This window comes from Arachis duranensis, chromosome 9 (genome assembly GCF_000817695.3).
Source record: "Arachis duranensis cultivar V14167 chromosome 9, aradu.V14167.gnm2.J7QH, whole genome shotgun sequence".
Lineage (NCBI taxonomy): Eukaryota > Viridiplantae > Streptophyta > Magnoliopsida > Fabales > Fabaceae > Arachis > Arachis duranensis.
Genome location: NC_029780.3, coordinates 69,449,870 through 69,466,470, shown reverse-complemented (window position 1 = coordinate 69,466,470; position 16,601 = coordinate 69,449,870). Strand labels below are relative to the sequence as shown.

The 16,601-nt window shown below is 37.5% G+C and overlaps 1 non-coding gene across 1 annotated transcript; it reads right to left on the bottom strand.

The window, feature by feature from the left end:
* Positions 1–15,158: 15,158 nt before the first annotated feature.
* Positions 15,159–15,262, bottom strand: LOC127742271 (small nucleolar RNA R71). The gene has a single exon (XR_008003459.1). It is a non-coding gene; the product is annotated as a small nucleolar RNA R71 (small nucleolar RNA).
* Between the last annotated feature and the right edge of the window lie 1,339 nt (positions 15,263–16,601).

Genomic DNA, 16,601 nt, shown 5'->3' with positions numbered 1-16,601 from the left:
TTGGGGCAGTTGGTGTCGCTTCGCCTGGGCCAATTGCTGTTGGGTTTGAGGAGGATGTTGTCGTGATTTTGCCTGCTAAGGCGAGTAGGAAGCGGAGGAGGGCGGTAGAAAGGAGTAGCGGGGAAAATATGGAGAAGGAGGGGTCAGTGCCATCCGTGATGGACTCGAGTTTTGATGCTCCAGCCTTTATTGATCAACACCTTTTTCCGGGTACAGAGGAGTTTTTCCATGATTATGATGTTGCCAACTAGGAAAAGTCGGTGTACCAGGCCCTACTTCATTCCACTGCTATCGTCTGTAAGGTAGAGCAGGTGCTGAATCAGGTGGGGCTTTTGGATGGTTAGCTTCGTCGGGCTTAGTCGGACATTGGTAAGCTGAAGGAGAAGCTGGAGGCATCTGAGAGGGCTCGTTTGAAGGTAGTGAAATATGCCGAGGATGCAGGTGCTGAGCTACTCTGCCTCTCCGAAGTAGAGACTTCGCTTCTCTCTCAGCTTTCCAGCGAGCGCAAGTGGTCCTTGGGCCCCGAGTCTAAGGCTGTCATTCAACTGGCTAAGGCGAAGGCTTTGAGGGCTGAGGTAGCGAAGCCAAAGATGGAAAAGGGAGCACGGTTGGAGGATGTTAAGGGCACTATCTCGATTGCTGAAGAGATGATGAAGGCCCAAGCTCAGGTCATGGCCCTGGGTGTGGATGTGTCTGTGATGGGAGCATTTCGAACCATTAAGATGGTCAAATCGTGGACCTGGATTGACTTTGTTTTTGTACTCTATTTCCTTATGTTTGTAAGCCGTCATTTTTCTATTTTGTAAGCTGTTTGTTCAGCGTCTATGTTTTGTAGATTTTTATTTAAAAAATTGTTAGGTCATTTTCTTGGCTTCTTTGGAGATAGTTGGCCCTTTTGGGAGGCCATATTGAATACTTGTTTAATTTTTTTGTGTGGATATCTGTTTGCTTTGGTCTCGGGGGTGATCTGTCCTCGGGGTAGCTGTGCTTTATTTGTGCCGTCAGTTTGGTTAGAATGCGGAGTTGGTGATTTTGAAAGGAAGGATTTATGAATTTTATTAAAAATTGGGCATCGTTAAAACCTCCCGTTGTGGGCAGGAAAGAGTACCCATCAAAAAAATTACATGACAAAATAATATGAAGAAAAACTAAGCAATGAATGAAAATAACAAAAATCTAAAACGACCTTGGCCTTATATCTCGGGTGTTCGTTTGCAAGGATGCTCCTATGTGTAGTAGGCCACATGTTAGTGGTGTTCTAGGACCTTGGGAGCTTGGTCCCATCTAGTCGTTTGAGCTTATAAGCTCCTCTCCCTATTACGGTCTTTACTCGGTAGAGCCCCTCCCAGTTAGGTGTGAGCTTTTCTTCCTCCAGAGTGGGGGCCCCGATGTCGTTGCGTCTTAAGACGAGGTCTCCGGGTCCAAAGTCTCGTTTCACCACACCGAGATTGTACCTTAGGCTTATCCTCTATTTTAGGGTGAGTTTCCGCAGGTGTGCTATGCTCCTAACTTTGTCTGTGAGGTCCCTTTTGGTGTTCTTGTCGTGTCCCCTCACAGTCTTTTGTGGGCTAGAGTCCCCGACCTCAACTAGAATGATAGCTTCGAGGTCGTAGGTTAACCGAAAAGATGTTTCTCCGATTGAGGTTTGAGGGGATGTACGATATGGCCAGAGGATGGATCCAAGTTCATCGGCTCATAGGCCTTTGGCCATGTCTAGCCATTTCTTAGACACTTTATGATGACCTTGTTGGCCGATTCTACTTGGCCATTGGTTTGTGGGTGTTCTACCGAGATAAACCACTGGAAGATGCCGAGTCCTTCTAGGAACTCCTTGAATCGCTTGTCCACGAACTGGGTTCCGTTGTCTGTGAAGCCTGAAATACTTAACACACATATCAAGGCATCGAATTGTAATAAGTGATGATTAAAATACACAAATTAAAGACTCTAGGAAGCAAGTTTTCAATCATAGAGCAATTTGGGAAGGAATTGTAAATACATGCTAATCATATGAATAAGTGGGTAAAGACTTGATAAAAACCACTCAATTAAACACAATATGAATCATAAAATAATGGTTTATCAGTCTGATAATACAATCTCGGAAATTCCAAAGCGAGTTATGACTTGCCTCTAGAGGAACTTTCGGCATTGGTTGGCCGTTGTGGTGCCAGTGTCTCGGCTTTGATCCATTTTGTGTAATAGTCAATAGCGACTATATGGTATCGAAGTTGCCCAGCAGCCATGGGGAAGGGTCCTACGAGGCCAATTCTCCAGGTTCCGAATGGCCAATATGCCGTTATTACTGAGCTGGTGTGGGGTGGTGCGCGTGTATGCAAAACCCACACTATTTCGTACAACAGCAGCAGTACCAACAAGTGCACTGGGTCGTCCAAGTAATACCTGAGCGAGTCAGGGTCAATTGATATGAGATTTTTGTCAGTATAGAATTTCTCAATAAAATCTCCTTGCAAGTATATTTCTAAACCAACAATGAATCCTCACATCAAATTTAATATGGTTGTCACTAGTTCAACCCCAATAAAATAACCGAGAGTATTAATCCTGGGTCGTTCTCCCTAGGAATTGCAATGAAGTGCTCAATTATTGGCTATGAAAGTATATTTTGGGATTTTTGAAATAAGGAACAAAAAAATCCAAATTACAAAAGAGATAAACTAACAACTAAGAAAGCTCTTGGTAAGGAATGAAAACTAGAAGTCCTATCCTCGTTATCATCATCATTTGTGACAAGAATTATCCATTGCTCCACTTAGTTAACCTCTAACTATGAAGAAAAGTCAAGTGGATGGAACTGGCTCTTGTCCACAAGTCCAAGTCAAATCATAGTGAAAGACTAGCTTTAGTGGTATTCAAGTCAACTAGCAACTTCCAATTGTCAATCAACAAAGGAATTTGATAACTCAAGAGTCTCCAATTACTCAACTCAAGTCAAGAGGAGAAAAATCTACTCTAAAATCCAACCAAGCATTTTATCAAACACTTGGAAGGCATAAAAGGAAAGCATAATAAAATGACAAGAAATATAAAATCTAACACTACCAAATGCAAGGAAATAACAATAACAAAGCAATTGAACAATAAAGAAACATAAAACGTGAAATTGCATTAAAGGAAATTAAAATCAACAAAGTGCTCATAGACATGAAAGTAGCAAAATAGAAGAAATTAACAAGAAGAACTAAGAGAGCAAAGATGTAGCAATAAAGAATTGAAAGGAAAAGTAAATGGAAACAACAATTAAAACTAGCTCTAAGAAAAACTACCCTAATTCTAACCTAAAAAGAGAGAAGAGAGAGCTTCTCTCTCTAGAATTCTAACCTAAAACATGATGAAAACTCCAACTAACACTACTTGATTCATCCCCCTTCAATCCCTGGTTCTATAGCATCAGAAATGGGTTGGATTGGGCCCAAAATGCTACAAAAATCTCCCCCTGCGTATTCCCTTTAAGTTGGTCACGTGCTGCTTCCCACGCGTACACGTGGGTCACGCGTACGCGTCGTTGACGATTTTCTCTTCCACACGTATGCGTGGGCCACGTATACGCGTCGTTTGGAAGATGTCCCTCCCACGCATAAGCATGGGCCATGTCTACGCGTCACTTGGCAGATTTCTGGAAATCCTCATTTCTTCATGAATTCTCCATTTTTGCATGCTTTTTTCTCCTTTCCTTCAACCCAATCTTTGCCTTCTCAACCTGAAATCACTTGACAAACATATCAAGGCATCGAATGGAATTAAAGTGAATTAAATTTACTAATTTTAAGGCCTAAAAAGTATGTTTTTACTCTTAAGCACAAATTAGGAGAAATTCACAAAACCATGCTATTTCATTGAATAAATGTGAGAAAAGTTGATAAATTTCCCTAAATTAAGCACAAGATAAATCATAAAATTGGTTTTTATCAAACCTCCCCACACTTAAACCAAGCATGTCCTCATGCTAAATCAAAAAGGACAAGAAAAGGGGTATGAACATTTATTCAATGCCAATAAACTATATGCACCTATCTATATGAATACAACTAAATGTAAAATGATTCTACCTACTTGGTCAAAAGTAAATCCATCTCCAAGAACATATATGAACAAGTAGGGCTAACATAGTATGATGATTCATAAATCTTACCAATTCAAATATCAAAATGAAGTTCAAATAGACTTGCAAGAAGAAAGCTCATGAAAGCCGGGAACAAGGAATTGAGCATTGAACCCTCACCGGAAGTGTATCCACTCTAGTCGCTCAGTGTATAGGGTTGATCACTCAATTCTCTCCTAATTATGCTTTCCAAGATTTCTTTTTCATCTAACAATTAACAATTATTCAATGCATGCATACATATATCATGAGGACTTATTCATAGGTTGTAATGGGACTAGGGTAAAGGTAAAGATGCATATGGTCAAGTGAACTTGAAATTTGAATCTTTGATTAACCTAAGCTCTCACCTAACCTATGACAACCTATACAATTCTAATACAATACCTAGCTACTTATGATTCCCACTTTTTCACATACTCGTGCATTCTTTTTAATTCACATTCCATATGCATTGTTATTATTACTTTGCTTTGGGGCATTTTTGTCTCCTTTTTATTGCATTTTTTTCTCTATATATATTTTTATTTTTCTATTTTTTCTTTTTATTTTTCTTTTGATATATATATTTTTTTTATTCTGTATTTTTTTCTTTTTGCAATAAAGTATATACAAGAGTATCAATGCATATGGTTTAAACATAATTAATACATGAGTATGTACCCAATTCCCAAGTTCTTCAATGAAAATAACAACATACTCTTACCTCAACCAATATCCCAAGTTTTCCCACACTTGAATGATATACACACTCACTAGCCCAAGCTAATCAAAGATCCAAATAAAAGACATTTATTGTTTTTCGCTTTAAGGCTTGTAATGTGCTAAAATTAAGAACAAAAGGGGTTAAAATAGGCTCAAAGTTGGCTAATAATGGTTGATGAAAGGTAGGCTATTTGGGTAAGTGAGCTAAGTGAAATGATGGCGTCAATCATATAAATGCATGTATACATGGAATAATGGGCATAAAGAAGCAAACAAATCAAAGATTACAATCATAGAAAGAGAACAATGCACACAAGAATGAAAATAAGTGGTTATATGATGTAACCACGCAATTGGGCTCAAAAATCACATGCTTGTGTTCTCCACTCAAAAACCATGTTCCAAAATAAATTCTTCAAGCAAGTTCAACAGAATTTTTTTTTTCAAATTGGTAGGGTACCCTAAAATAGTTTTCTTGGAAAATCAATTGATGAGAGCAAGGGAGAGCAAGGTGGACGGGTTGCTACAATTGATGAGCTCCTTCAAAAGATTGTGCGGGTGGACTTGTTTGTTGCCCCATTTAGAAGCTTTTCCTTTCCCTCTCGGTGGCCAGCCTAAAAGGAGGGAAAAATAAAGAAAATTAAGCCTACAACAAAGATATAAAAGCAAATAGAACATACGCGGGGGCTAATGCCACATAAGAATATAGTTCTTATCTACATGGTAGCTACAGCATGTGAGTGAGAAAATAATACAAGCTAAGACATACCAACTAACACTTGATGCAAGAGTAAAGTCAAAGGATAAGTAAATGACATGAAAAGCATGTTGAGTATCAAGTTTAAACAAGAAAGAGTGGGTCATGAAAGGCATGTAAGTTTAGATCAATGTACAAAGGATGCAAGAGTCATCAAAGATTAAGCATTGACCTAAAAATTTCATCACCTAACAATACCAAACAAGTCAAGAAGCACCAATATAACCAAGAAATTCTCGAAAATTGAGTAAGAAAATTCAAAACCATTATTAAAATAAGAAACTTAGAAAGGAAAATAAGATCAAGCCATAAAAAAATTAAAATATAATGAATGAAAATGAGCAAATGCAATAAACAAAAGAAGACAAAAAATGAGAAAAATAAAAAGTGAAAAAATATATTTATTTATTTATTTATTTTAATTTATTTCATTATTTATTAAATTTATTTATTTATTTATTTATTTTATTATTTTTTAATAAGAAAGTAAGAAAGGAAGAAGAGAGAAGAAGAAAGGTAGAAAGAAAGAAGAAGGAAAGAAGAAGAAAGGTACGTGTCGCCCACGCGTGCGCGTGGATTGCAGAAGGGACAAGCGACGCGTAAACGTCACCCACGGGTACACATGGGTTTAGATTGTGCTATAAGCATACTTCCAGTACAATTCTTGCACAACTCTCGGATTTTTGTACCAGGAGTTGCGGAAGTGCAATCGACGTGTACGCATCATCCACGCTTACGCGTGGACACGCCCTTTTGTTTTTTTTTTAGAAACATAGAAAACTAAAACAGGGCACTCTTCCAACCTATAAAAACTCTGAAGCAACCAAAATTCAAATTTAACAAAAATCTTTAAGTTTTTGAAAAATTTTCAAAGACAAAACAAACAAAAGTTCCACTACAAGCAAAATACAATTAAAAAATAACTATTCTAATCAAAACATGAATCTAACAAGTAACCTAGCAATCAAAGCAAAATATGCAAAAGTATGAAAATAAGAAAACTACCTAACAATGGCAACCCAATTCATTCATTGGTTATATCTACAAGAGAATGGAAAGAGTTTACCATGGTAGGGTGTCTCCCACCTAGCACTTTTATTTAATGTCCTTAAGTTGGACATTTGGTGGGGCCCTTGTTATGGTGGCTTATGCTTGAATCCTTCCTTGAATCCCCACCAATGCTTAGACTTCCAATAATCTCCATCATTCATAATTAATAATTCCAAGCTTTGATGGAGTTCTGCACAAGCTAAGGACTCCCAAAATTGATCCTCATGTATTTCTGGATCCCAAATCTTGTTTCTACACCCATTTTCAAGTTGATCATTATTAATCCATCTGGGTGGTAAGCAAGATGAATTCTAAATGTAGTGCCTAACTCTCCTTCTAGACCTATCTAATTGAGCACTAGTCCAACCTTTGTATCTCATCTTTGATGTGTCAACCAAAATGAGCCTTGATTTGCAACACCAACCATGAAACATCATTCTCTTACGCTTTATCCCGCAAAGCGCCCTAAGTTGACCATCTGTTTCAAGCAAGCCATACTTAAGTGGGACAATAAATCTAATAGAGATGAGTTTTACCCACTCAAATGAAGGAGAAGATGACAACCTAGGTAAAGAAGCTTCCAAGGATCTTGACCAAGCGTATGCAACTCCCGTCCTTCTCTTTCTAAGGACCCCCACCTCTTCACAAGATTTCTCAAATTCAATCCTTTGTTCATCAATTTCATCTAACTTTTCTCATCACTCAAATCATAAATGAGAGGATTAGAGAAATCTACCTCCATATTGCTTTCTATCTCACCGGGAGAAGGTTCTTCAAGTTCAAAAGATTCACCACTAAGAAGGTTTGATGGATGATCTTCATCACCAACGGAACTCAATTCCTGCTTCATTCCCTCCAAGTCTTCATTCAAAAATTGTTTTGGAGGTTGTGCACTTTTCTCCTCAACATCAAATTCAATTTTCTTGGAGGAATTTTCTATGACTCTAGATTCCCATGGAGATTCCGCATCTTCTAAGTCTTCAACCACTTTTTCCTCTTCTTCAACAATCATAGGTTCCTCCAATTGTGCTAACACAAAGCAACATTCCTCATTTTCCACTGGAGTTTTCAATCTCTCATTCATGCTATGCTCTTTAATTGATTCTCCACATGTGGCACTAGGAGTGTTTTGAGTGTTCAAGCACTGGGAGGCTAATCAGTTTACTACCTCGGTCAAGACGGCCATGAATTCTAGTACCTCCCTTTTCATCTCTTCTCGCCCTTGAAGAATAAGACCAAGGGTTTTATCTATTGGAGATTGGGGTGGATAAGATGGTTCATTATTTTGGAGGAATGGTTCATGATAGGAAAGTGGTTCTTCTTGGTAAGGGTATAGAGGTGGTGTGTATGGAATTTATGGTCCTTGGGAGTATTTGTATTGGAATGTGCATGGTTCTATGGGTTTTCTCTCATAATGGTCACAAGGATGAGGTAAGGGTGATTGGTTATATGATGGATGAGGGTCATAGGAAGGTGTTTGGTAGAAGGAGGCTTATGAATATGGTTGAGGGCTATGTTGAGGATGAGGTTCATAGGCATATGGTTGTTGATAGTCATAAGGGGGTCTACCATAGCCATTGGATTGATATGCATCGTGGAATGGTTGTTGCTCATAGTACATTGGAGAAGGTTGTTGCAAAGAAGGTTGTCCAGCAGCTTGAGGCTCCTCCCATCTTTGATTGTTCCACCCTTGATACACATCCTCATTGAAGCTTCCATTCCCTACAACATAATTGTAACCACACTCATAGCCAAAGTGATGAGAATTCATAATAGCAAAAGAAAATAGAACAAAATACAAACTAATAGCAAACAAGAGAAACAAAATTCTATAACTAGCAAATGAAGCAACAATCAAACTATTCACAATATGAACATATTCACAATAGCCAATAACATAACACCATTGCAACTCCCCGGCAACGGCGCCAAAATTTGATATGAGATTTTTGTCGGTATAGAATTTCTCAATGAAATCTCGTTGCAAGTATAGTTCTAAACCAACAATGAATCCTCACATCAAATTTAATATGGTTGCCACTAGTTCAACCCCAATAAAATAATAGAGAGTATTAATCCTGGGTTGTTCTCCCTAGGAATTGCAATGAAGTGCTCAATTATTGGTTATGAAAGTATATATTTGGGTTTTTGAAATAAGGAACAAGAAATGTAAATTGCAAAAGAGATAAACTAACAACTAAGAAAACTATTGGCAAGGAATGAAAACTAGAAGTCCTATCCTCATTATCATCATCAATTGTGACAAGAGTTATCCATTGCTCCACTTAGTTAACCTCTAACTATGAAGGAAAGTCAAGTGGATGGAATTGCCTCTTGTTCACAAGTCTTAGTGAAATCATAGTGAAAGACTAGCTTTAGTGGCATTTAAGTCAACTAGCAACTTCCAATTGTCAATCAATAAAAGAATTTGATAACTCAAGAGTCTCCAATTACTCAACTCAAGCCAAGAGGAGAAAATCTACTCTAAAATTCAACCAAGCATTTTATCAAACACTTGGAAGGCATAAAAGAAAAGCATAATAAAATGACAAGAAATATAAAATCTAACACTACCAAATGCAAGGAAATAATAATAACAAAGCAATTGAACAATAAAGAAACATAAAACATGAAATTGCATTAAAGGAAATTAAAATCAACAAAGTGCTCATAGACATGAAAGTAGAAAAGTAGAAGAAATTAACAAGAAGAACTAAGAGAGCAAAAATGTAGCAATAAAGAATTGAAAGGAAAAGTAAATGGAAACAACAATTAAAACTAAATCTAAGAAAAACTACCTAATTCTAACCTAAATTCTAGATAGAAGAGAGAGCTTCTCTCTCCAGAATTCTAACCTAAATCATGATGAAAACTCTAACTAACACTACTTGGTTCATCCCCCTTCAATCCCTAGTTCAATAGCATCAGAAATGGGTTGGATTGAGCCCAAAATGCTTCAGAAATCGCCCCCAGTGTATTGCCTTTAAGTTGGTCATGTGCTGCTTCCCACGCATACACGTGGGTCACGCATACGTGTCGTTGGAAATTTTCTCTTCCACGCGTATGCGTGGGCCACGTATACGCGTTGTTTGGCAGATGTTCCTTCCACACATAAGAATGGGCCATGTATATGCATCACTTGGCAGATTTCTGCAAATCCTCATTTCTTCATGAATTCTCCATTTTTGCATGGTTTTTCTCCACTCCTTCAACCCAATCTTTGCCTTCTCAAGTTGAAATCACTTAATAAACATATCAAGGGATCGAATTAAACTAAAGTGAATTAAATTTACCAATTTTAAGGCCTAAAAAGCATATTTTTTCTCTTAAGCACAAATTAGGAGAAATTCACAAAACCATGCTATTTCATTGAATAAATATAAGAAAAGTTGATAAATTTCCCTAAATTAAGCACAAGATAAACCACAAAATTGGGGTTTATCATCGATCCCATGAGGATTGTGGCTTGAAGCAATCTATGGTTATCTTGTAGGTCTTAGTCAGTCGAATTCATAAGGAGTTGGATTATCAGTGATATAAACATAACATTTCCTCATGAGTCATATATAGATAGGAATAAGTGATAGGATTAGATTGAGAGTTGGAGTTGCTTTGTCTTTCTGATGACAACTCATCTTATGCTAGCTTTTCAAGAATTTTTCACTTGTTTTATTAGGTTTTATGCACTTTCTTGCACTATAAGTAAGTGATTTGGAGTAGATTTACATTGCTATATTAAATCAATCAACCATCGTTTATTTAACACAAAATCATAGGATTCATGCTGGAATAAGTTGATTTTATGATTAATGCATAGATCTTGTGAATTTGGTGATGCTTTGTTTGGTTGGTTTGAATACTTGTAGGTGAAAAAATGAAAAAAAGAAAAAAAGAGGAAAGAACCATGAAAGCGTGCTCAGCCAAAGTGTGGCCCATGATATTAAAACGTGGGGTTCATACAAAGCAACAAGGGCCAGTGCTCAATTACCCAACGGAGTGCCCAATGCAGCACCAAGAAAGCTAGGCTAAGGGAGCAACAAAGAGATGTAGCGCTCTCTATTTGAGCGCTGCGCTCACAAAGTGAGCGCTGGTATGGAGAAAAGCCAAGCTCACACCAAGGGGCAAGCGAGCGCTATGTTGTGTGTTTGAACTAAGCGCTCAACCACAAGGCACTAGCACCCAATTTGAAAAGGGCGCTACGTTAACTCTTCTACCTTTTTCGGGCCTCCCCATGAAGAAAAGTAAGGCACGACACTCATAAATGGGGCAGCCAAGGTTCGAGCCATGCACACAAAGGAGTGCTACGCTACACCAAGCAAGAAAATTGCTAGCAAAAGGAAGCCAGCAAGGTTCAAAGAGGGGCACACACGCAAAGAAAGGGCGCTTCTTCACTATGCTACATTGAAACACTTCACTAAGCGCTTTTTCAAGGAAATTGGCTCAAATGGGACAGCCATGGTTCGAAGATGGAAACCCATATACAAGCAAGGGCACTATGTTGGAATTTTTCACTGAGCGCTATAAAGCTTGGCATGAGGCTTGGTTCAAAGGAGCACACTGATGAGCGGATAATTTATACGCTTTTTGGCGTTGTTTTTAGGTAGTTTTTAGTATGATTTAGTGAGTTTTTAGTATATTTTTATTAGTTTTTATGCAAAAATCACATTTCTGAACTTTACTATGAGTTTGTGTATTTTTCTGTGATTTCAGGTATTTTCTGGTTGAAATTGAGGGACCTGAGCAAAAATCTGATTTAGAGGCTGAAAAAGGACTACAGATGCTGTTGGATTCTGACCTCCCTGCACTCAAAATGGATTTTCTGGAGCTACAGAAGCCCAATTGGCGCGCTCTTAAATGAGTTGAAAAGTAGACATCTTGAGCTTTTCAGAAATGTATAATAGTCCATACTTTGCCCGAGATTTGATGGCCCAAATTGGCGTTCCAAGTCAACATAAAAATTCTGGCGTAAAACGCCTAAACTGGCATAAAAGCTGGAGTTAAATGCCCAAACTGGAACCAGAGCTGGCGTTTAACTCCAAGAGAAGCCTATGCACGTGAAAGCTTCAATGCTTATCCCAAGCACATACCAAGTGGGCCCCAGAAGTGGTTTTCCGCATCATTTACTTATTTTTGTAAACCCTAGGTTACTAATTCTCTATAAATAGGACCTTTTACTATTGTATTTTCATCCTTTGATCATCTTTTGATCATCTTTGATCTTGGAATCAGGTCTTGAACCCTTTTTTGTTTGTTTCATGCCATTTGGGAGGCATGGCCCCTAGACCTTGTTCTTATGTATTTTCAATGGTGGAGTTTCTACACATCATAGATTAAGGTGTGGAGCTCTGCTGTTCCTCATAAATTAATGCAATTACTACTGTTTTCTATTCAATTCAAGCTTATTCTTGTCTAAGATATTCACTCGTACTTCAACGTGATGGATGTTATGATCCGTGACACTCATCATCATCCTCCCTTATGAACGCGTGCCTGACAACCACCTCCATTCTATCTACGAGAGCTTGAACGTGTATCTCTTGGCCTCCTGGTTCACGATGCATGGTTGCCTCTCCTGACAACAGAGCTTCCATTCCGTGCAATCAAAGTCTTCGTGGTATAAGCTAGAATCAAATGGGCAGCATTCTTGAGATCCGAAAAGTCTAAACCTTGTCTGTGGTATTTTGAGTAGGATCTGGGATGGGTTGACTATGACGAGCTTCAAACTCGCGACTGTGGGGTGCAGTGACAGTGCGCAAAAGGATCAATGGATCTTATTCCGACACGATCAAGGACCGACAGCTGATTAGCCATGTTGGAAACCGTAGAGGACCATTTTCACTGGGAGGATGGATGGTAGCCATTGACAACGGTGATCCACCTACATACAGCTTGCCATGGAAAGGAGTATGAATGATTGGATGAAGGCAATAGGAAAGTAGAGGCTTAAAGTGAACAAAGCATCTTCATACGCTTATCTAAAATTCCCACCAATGAATTGCATAAGTATTTCTATCCTATTTTATGTTTTATTTATCTTTTAGTTATCAAACCCCATAACCAGTTGAATCTGCCTGACTGAGATTTACAAGATGACCATAGCTTGCTTCAAGCCGATAATCTTCGTGGGATTGACCCTTACTCACGTAAGGTATTACTTGGACGACCCAGTGCACTTGCTGGTCAGCTGCACAAAGTTGTGTATCACGATTTCGTGTGCCAAGTTTTTGGTGCCGTTGCTGGGAATTGTTCGAGTTTGGACAACTGACGGTTCATCTTGTTGCTTAGATTAGGTATTTTTTTCTTTTGTTCTTCAGAATTTTTAAGAATGAATTCTAGAGTTTCAGATGATGCTTTTATCATCACAGGAGCTAGTTGATTCCCATCAATTTGGCTGTTGTATGTAATGTCATGCTGAAGCTTGGCTAGCCATGTCTAATCTTTTTAGACTGAAGCTTTAGACTAACATTGCATGATTCTTGGAATTCTTATTAAAAATTTTAAATTTCTTTATTTTCCTTCTCAAAATAATTTTCGAAAAAAATTATAAAATCATAAAAATAAAAAATATTTTGTGTTTCTGATTTGAGTCTAGTGTCAATTTTTAAGTTTGGTGTCAATTGCATGTTTCTATTTTTCTTGCATTTTTCAAAAATATATGCATGGTGTTCTTCATGATATTCAAGTTGTTCTTGATGATTTTCTTTGTTTGATCTTTAAATTCTCTTTTTTTTGTGTCTTTTGTTGTTTCTCATGTGCATTCTAAATTTGTTAATGTCTCTAGTATGAAAATTTCTAAGTTTGGTGTCTTGCATGTCTTTCTTTTCTTAAAAATTTTCAAAAATATGTTCTTGATGTTCATCTTGACATTCAAAGTATTCTTGCATGCATTGTTTATTTGATCTTAGTTTTTCATGATTAGTTTCATTTTGTTATTTTTCTCCCTCATCATTAAAAATTCAAAAAAAATTTAAAATTATGTCTTTTCAAGTCAATAATACAGAGAATTGAAGATTCAGAACACACAGCAGAGGTATCATAGAGAAAAAGCTGGCGTTTAAAACGCCCAGTGAAGAAGGAATTCTGGTGTTTAAACGCCAGCCAAGGTACTTGGCTGGGAGTTTAACGCCCAAGGAGGTAGACAAGTGGGCATTAAATGCCAGAATGGATACCATTCTGGGCGTTTAATGCCAGGATACCATTCTGGGCGTTTAATGCCAGGATAGCACCAAGTAGGTAGTTTTGTTTTCAATTCAAATCCTTTTCAATTTTTCAAGTTTTAAAACTAATTTTTCAAAATCTTATCTTTTTCATATCCTCTCATATCAATCATATCTTTTTCAAAATCAAATCTTTTTCATTTTTCTTTTAATATTTTCGAAAATCCTTGCTAACAATTAATGTTGTGATTCAAAAATTTCAAGTTTGTTACTTTCTTGTTAAGAAATGTTTAATATTTGAATTTTAGAATTATATCTTTTAATTTCTTGTTAGTCAAGTCATCAATTTTAAAAATCAAATCTTTTTCAACCATATCTTTTCAATCATATCTTTTTAAAAAAATCAAATTTTCTTCAATCATATCTTTTCAATTATATCTTTTTTTTAAATCAAATTTTTTTTCAATCATATATTTTTTTATTTTAATTTCAAAATCTTTTTCTAACTTCTAATCATTTCAAATCCTTTTTTTTTTATCTTTTTCAAAACAACCTAACCACCTTCTCTCACCAATTTTTGAAAACCACTAACAACTTTTTCAAAAATCTTTTTAATTAACTAATTATTTTAAACTCTAATTTTATTTTGTTTTCGAAAATTCTCTCTCTCATCTCTTTCTATTTAATCACTAACACTCCTCCTCTCTTAGCAATTCAAATTCTCTACCTCATCCTTCTATTCTTCTTTTCCTCTAACACATCAAGGAATCTCTATACTGTGACATAGAAGATTCCATACTCTCATTGTTTTCTTCTCTTTCATATGAGTAGGAACAAAGATAAAGGCATTCTTGTTGAAGCTGATCCTGAAACTGAAAGGACTCTGAAGAGGAAACTAAGAGAAGCTAAAGCACAACTCTCTGGAGAGGACCTCACAGAGATCTTCGAAAAAGAAGAAGACATGGCAGCCAAAAATAACAACAATGCCAAAAATGCAAGGAAGGTGCTTGGTGACTTTATTGCACCAACTCCCGACTTCTATGGGAGAAGCATCTCTATTCCTGCCATTGGAGCAAACAACTTTGAGCTTAAGCATCAATTAGTTTCTCTGATGCAACAGAATTGCAAGTTTCATGGACTTCCATTGGAAGATCCTCATCAGTTCTTGGTTGAATTTTTGCAAATCTGTGACACTGTTAAGACCAATGGAGTTGATCCCGAGGTCTACAGACTTATGCTTTTCCCTTTTGCTGTAAGAGACAGAGCTAGTATATGGTTGAACTCACAACCTAGAGATAGCCTGAACTCCTGGGAGAAGCTGGTCAATGCCTTCTTAGCTAAATTCTTTCCATCTCAAAAGATGAGTAAGCTTAGAGTAGAAGTTCAAACCTTCAAACAAAAGGAAGGTGAATCCCTCTATGAAGCTTGGGAAAGATACAAGCAATTGATCAGAAGGTGCCCCTCTGACATGCGTTCAGAATGGAGCATCATAGGTATCTTCTATGATGGTCTGTCTGAGTTATCCAAGATGTCATTGGACTGCAGGCAGATCTATTCATCTGAAGAAAATGCCTACAGAAGCTTAGGAACTCATTGAAATTGTTACAAATAACCAGTTCATGTACACTTCTAAAAGAAATCCTGTAAACAATGGGATAAATCAGAAGAAAAGAGTTCTTGATATTGATACTCTGAATGCCATATTGGCTCAGAATAAATTATTGCCTCAGCAAGTCAATATAATTTCTCAGAATCTGATTGGATTGCAAGCTGCATCTGGCAATGCTAAAGAAGCCTCCTTTGAAGGAGAAGCTTATGACCCTGAGAATTCTGCAATGGAAGAGGTGAATTACATGGGAGAACCCTATGGAAACACCTACAATTCTTCATGGAGAAATCACCCAAATTTCTCATGGAAGGATCAACAGAAGCCTCAACAAGGCTTCAACAACAATAATGGTGGAAGAAATAGGTTTAGCAATAGCAAGCCTTTTCCATCATCTTCTCAGCAACAGATAGAGAACTTTGAGCAGAATCGCTCTGGCTTAGCAACCATAGTCTCTGATATATCTAAGACCACACTAAGTTTCATGAATGAAACAAGATCTTCCATTAGAAATTTGGAGGCACAAGTGGGTCAGCTGAGTAAGAGAGTTACTGAAATTCCTCCTAGCACTCTCCCAAGCAATACAGAAGAAAATCCCAAGAAAGAGTGCAAGGCTGGTGCACGAAATTGTGATCTCTTCTTTTCACAACTCAAATAATCCCCGGTGATGAATCCAAAAACTTGGTGTTCAATAGCACGAAATTGTGTTCACACTTTTCACAACTCCGCCCAACTAACCAGCAAGTGCACTGGGTCGTCCAAGTAATAAAACCTTATGCGAGTAAGGGTTGATCCCACATAGATTGTCGACTTGAAGCAAGCTATGGTCACCTTGTAAATCTCAGTCAGGCGGATTCAAATGGTTATAGAGTTTTAATAATTAAAAGAGAAATAAAACGTAAAGTAAAGATAGAGATACTTATGTAATTCATTGGTGGGAATTTCAAATAAGCGTATGAAGATGCTTGGTCCCTTCCGTCTCTCTGCTTTCCTACTGTCTTCTTCCAATCCTTCTTACTCCTTTCCATGGCAAGTTGTATGTAGGGTTTCACCATTGTCAGTGGCTACCTCCCATCCTCTCAGTGAAAATGTTCAACGCACCCTGTCACGGCACGGCTAATCATATGTCGGTTCTCAATCAGGTTGGAATAGAATCCAGTGATTCTTTTGCGTCTGTCACTAACGCCCAGCCTTCAGGAGTTT